Source organism: Bactrocera latifrons, unplaced genomic scaffold (assembly GCF_001853355.1).
Source record: "Bactrocera latifrons isolate USDA-ARS-PBARC rearing strain unplaced genomic scaffold, ASM185335v1 scaffold_72, whole genome shotgun sequence".
Lineage (NCBI taxonomy): Eukaryota > Metazoa > Arthropoda > Insecta > Diptera > Tephritidae > Bactrocera > Bactrocera latifrons.
In genome coordinates, this window is record NW_017537401.1 from 1,054,081 (window position 1) to 1,059,364 (window position 5,284).

Sequence of the window (5,284 nt, forward strand, 5' to 3'; positions counted from 1 at the left end):
GTAATATCTCGACGGCTGCGGGGTACGAAGGGGTAGCCTAATGGGCACAGTAATGTCGATGCATGAATTTAAGGAAGTGGTGAGTGTGATTCAGGTGCTCTGTTGAGCAACAGAGACTTTCAGTTGGTGTAGTATATGCACTCTGAGTAAAAGTTTTACTTATCTGGTATAACCTCTTAAAATAAATAATTTTGAACATTGAAATTGAATTGAACAGTAAAGTATTTTTTTTACAAAGCTAATTAAAATCTAGGAAGCGACCTGATTTTCTAATTATTTTATGTACAAATATATATATATGTATATATGCTTTTGCCTTAACTTAACAAGAAGTTTCTGCGATTTAGTATGTCGCCTAAATGTAGGCAATTTCGCTCATACTGATTTTTGCTCTCTCCGACGTTCGCTCATCGGACTTCCAATCTGCTCTTTTCCTCATATGTCAACTACTCATATCCAACTCGACAGCTTTAGGATGAGTATTTTGAACAATTTTATTGTTGTAATATATTTCTGTACGGCGAGCTTCTGATTGTTACCATTAATTGCATTGTATATTATTTATTTCAGGAATCATGAACTTTGGAATAATGACCATGACCATTTCACACAAATTATTTGTGCGCAACAATTGAGATAAGTCCTTTTACACGAACACAAAAGTGATACTGTGGAGAGGATAGCTAAGGGAACGCAAGAATAATCCGAAAGTGGAAACAGCTAAATAAAGGGTGCTTAAAACCGAAAACATAAAGAGTTCTTGGAAAATGCTGTCATGTACCAGGAATCATTAATTTAAATTCCTTTTGGGTACCAAGTAGAGACTCCAAGTGTAGCCAGGTTCTTATACATACATCTGGTCTTTCCAACGGAATGGAGGTCTCCTCATCCTCTGCTTCCATGTGATATGAGCTGGCCAGCGCGGCCACTGTCTCTTAATTCGCTGAGCTAAGTCAGTGTCGTCGTAAATCTCGTAGATCTCATCCGTATCATTGACCAACACGCAAAGCACCACAAAAATACCGTAAAACCTTTCTCTCGCATACTCAGAACACCGACTCATCAGATGTTGTCATCGTACATGTCTCTGCACCATATATCAGGACGGGAAAATTATTAGTTACTTATGGAGTTGGGGTTTCGTTCATCGAGAGAAGACCACTTCTCAATTGACTACTCACTCCAAAGTTGCACCTATGATCATAATTAATTGAAATTTTATATATTATATTGTATTTATACTGAAAATTTTTAGTTTCCAGATTTTAGTAAAATTAAAATTTTTAATTTGTTAACACCCAGTACTGAATTTTTGTTTTTTAGTAATTTTGCCTGATGAACTATTGGACAATTAAGAATATTTTAAATTATTTAAAATTTACAGTCACTTGGAAACACCCTGTATGTTTAACTTATGCACGTAATGTGTAAAATATAAAATATATGCATTTATTCGAGAAATAATCGAAGATTATTGGGGATTATTTTTGTATGTATTCAATGCAAATTATCTGCTGCCACACAGTTGTGCATTACTCGTCGCTTTATTATATTGCGATTCCGGTAAATCGAAATGGAAAACGTAAAGTGGCAGAGAGTAATTATCTTTAGTAAGCCCGAAATAGTTTTACTTCATTAATGAGGTTGCGATGGTTGACTTGTTTATTTCAGGATTAGAGAACAAAACTTATTATTATTATTAAAAAATCATTTTATAATTTTTAAAAATATTTTTTTTTTTTTGAGGTTCAATAAAAATTTTTATCCGTTTGCGCCAATTGTCGAAGTAACTTTGGCACTCTGATTGAGGTATCATGGAAAATGCGTTATGAACGCATCAACTACCATTTCATGTATTTTTTAAATACTTTTTTAATAGGAAAATTCACATTATATTCACAAATACTTAAAAGTTTTGTATAATTATTAAATGTAATCCCTTTGAGAGTCATGAATTTTGCATAAAACGTAATTATTAAACATTAAGTGTGATCAATGTGTTTAAAGATAACAGATTCGCAAACTAACCAGGCCATTTGAATGCTAATTGCGACTGTGAGTCGCCATTAATCGAAGATCCTTGAACTTCGGCAGCAAATAATGTTGCTATGTTTCAATTGTGGGCATTGTAGTGAGAATAGTTGTTGTTAAATGGTGGCTCAGCCGCTATGAATGTAAATATAAATGCGGGTTGTTAAGATTGTCATTAAGATAACCGAGCGCAAAGCATAGTTACAGTTATGAAACTTATACGACAACAAAAAGAGGAAGAACACAAAAATAAAATTGCCTGCTTTATGTAGTATAATGGTGAGTATTTATAGGCGCGTCCATAAGCATAGGCACGTCTTAGCAGGCATTAATTTTCCATACTTATACATATACTCTTGGATTAGTCGAACAAGGACAAGCGAAAGCGTGCACCCGACTGGCTGAAAAATTTAAAACTTTCTTTTGCTGATTTGAGATAGTGGAGAATACGGTCGCATTAAAAGATATATTCTAGTGCATTTGCTCGCAAATTAGTTTGACCAGCGTTTGTTATGCTCGTGCCCTTTTTGCGTTTTATGCTTTGGATTGCTGGAAGGCAAATTGAACGAGTGACGCATCATTTGGCGGAATGCGAGTTTTATTTGTTTCTTTTTGCTTGCTGTTGCAGGGGAAAATTGCTAATACCTTGTGAGGCTTTAGAATAAATTGGAAGCGGTGAGTATAACTTACGGTTTGTTAATATAGAAGCTACTTCGTGGTGTGTTTGGAAAGGAGACTCTGATTGAAAAGCAGGTGAAAGGTTCTTTAAACCTTATATCAACACATTTACGTTGCATCACGATTACTCTAAGTATCGCGTAAAAGAGTCTAATTCACTGTCATTTAAATGAAGTAGAATAAAAAAATAAACTTATGTAAATTCACCATCAAATGAGTGTTTCACATCGAGTTATTTTGAATATCTATTAAAAGTTCAAAACTCACTGCAATGGAAAAAAGGTTGAACGTCAATGTTAGGTTTTTTACAAAAAGTTGTGACTGGAATGGTTTTAAAACGACCATTTCAATTCACCACAGTTACAAATGTCACCACGAACTATTTTAAGTATGACGTAAAGCAGGCTAACTAACTACCATTTACACTGAGTAAAATAAAAATTTAAACTCATCGTTTACAAGACTAAAATTTACTGCAATTGAAAAAAAGTTGAACGCCAATGGTAGCTTTTGTATAGAAAGCGCTTGCTAAAAATCTGGAGAATGGTTTTTAAACTCAATTCATCGCACTTGCAAATTTGGCCACTAATTGCTGTTCATCAAATAAAGTAGAAAAAAAATTAACTTATAAAAATTCACCATGAAATATTTATTCCACCGGTAACCGCACTTCACCACACTTGCAAATTTCACCACGAAATACTCATAATCAAATTTAGCAGCATAAAAATAAACGTGTACAAATTCACCACGAAATTAGTATTTCTCCACAAATTAATAACTTCACCACGAAATAAATAACAATAAATAGAGCACTAACTCAACGTTTTTAAAATGAATTTTAATGTTGTTTGACACTTTTAGCCCTTACTAAATCGTCAATGGTCACATTTACCTCACAAATATATATTCATTTCTAACTGCAAAGCATTTCTTACAAGCCTTTGGCTGCGCTATCACCACTTGGTCATGTTTGTCTCCAAATTACACTTGTTGTTTCGTGTTTGGTTACGGTTTTGCGATTTTTTTATCAGCTTATTAATGAGCTGCAGGGCGTATTTGCATTATGTCCGCAGATTTTAGGCTACATGGGAATTTTCCTTTTTAAATATTTTGTTTTTCTGTCTTCTTTGTTTTTGCAAATTTGCTTCTGACTTAGGGCAATACAAACAGCTCATATTTACGAGACACGAGACCAGCTGATGATGGCCAAGGGTGAGCCAGTTTTCCATTTTTTTTTTCGGTTGGATCAAGGAAACGCATACAAACAAACACACATATAAAAGTTACGGGTTACAGTTACTCTGTGGAATAATTTATTTTTGAGCGGATAAGCAACATTTATTTTTCACTGCATACTTTTTTCAGTTTTTCGTGTTTATTTCGTGGAGTTTATTGTCCCTTTTTTATTGTCGCTTACATTTTCCTTTTTTGCTTTAATTCGTACTTTTTAGCGAAAAATTAATTCAAAGTTAGTTGCGTACTTACTCGCAAATGCGCAGCCAATCAAAGCGCCTGACGTTGTAGGTGATGCAAGTTATTGAGTTGAGCCCAACAACACAAAGCAAAAAGAACAATGAACTTACACACACACCCTTATATATATATATAAGTATATAAATATATTTATAAGGAAAAACGCCCGCGGTTGTGTGTCGGGGATGTCGGTGGTGACGCGAAAGGTCGTCTCGACTGGCACGTCTCAAAGAGATATACCAGATTTTCGAGGGCAAATACGGTTGACATTCTGTTGGCGGCAAGGATTTCGGTCCTCACCACTAACCACCCTATACACTCGTGTATACATGCGTATGTATTTGGGGCCAACTTAATTACTGTTTGCGAATTAGATGCGCGACAAATTGGGTACATGTTTTTACGGGGTTTCTCTTCTTTAATTGTAATATATTTAGTTTGCATACAAAGCAGCCGGAAAGGGTCGTGTAACTGATTATTTCTAAGTATCTCTTTCTTACTTTTGTTCTCGTTCGCTTTAAGGTTTACGGAACGCGTGCAAAACTCTTTGAAGAGAAACTTGGCTTTTGAAAGTTTTTTGATAAATTTTGTTCTAAAATTCGAGTTTAAACAGAGAAGTTAAAGCAAGATGTTTATTATTATGAAGTTAGGCTATGATGCTTCGGTTAATATTCTATGTCAAACTTCCTGAAGCTATCTTGACAAATAAAAAAAATTCCATACAAGGATTATAACTTGATAGGTCAGTTTGTCTGGCTTCTGGATTATATAGTTGTCCGATCTGAACAGATTTAGATTATACTCCACGTTCAATCTTGTGAATTTCAACAAATGAGAAACTGGGTTATTATTTTGCATATATACTGACTTTTCCTCTTGGGTGTTAAAAATATCGTAGGAAGTTTTAAATTGCACAATAATATCACACAAACTTTCCGATATGAAAGAAAGGGCCAATAACCCAGTCGTGCTTCTACTCCTCCTCGAAGGTCACTCGCGGTGTGAGCTACAGCGGGCGGGACAACAATTCTTAGAGATTGTAAATATTTGGGGCTTAGGTGTGGAGAGATATCTAAGGAGCAGAAAGCTTCTAGATGAT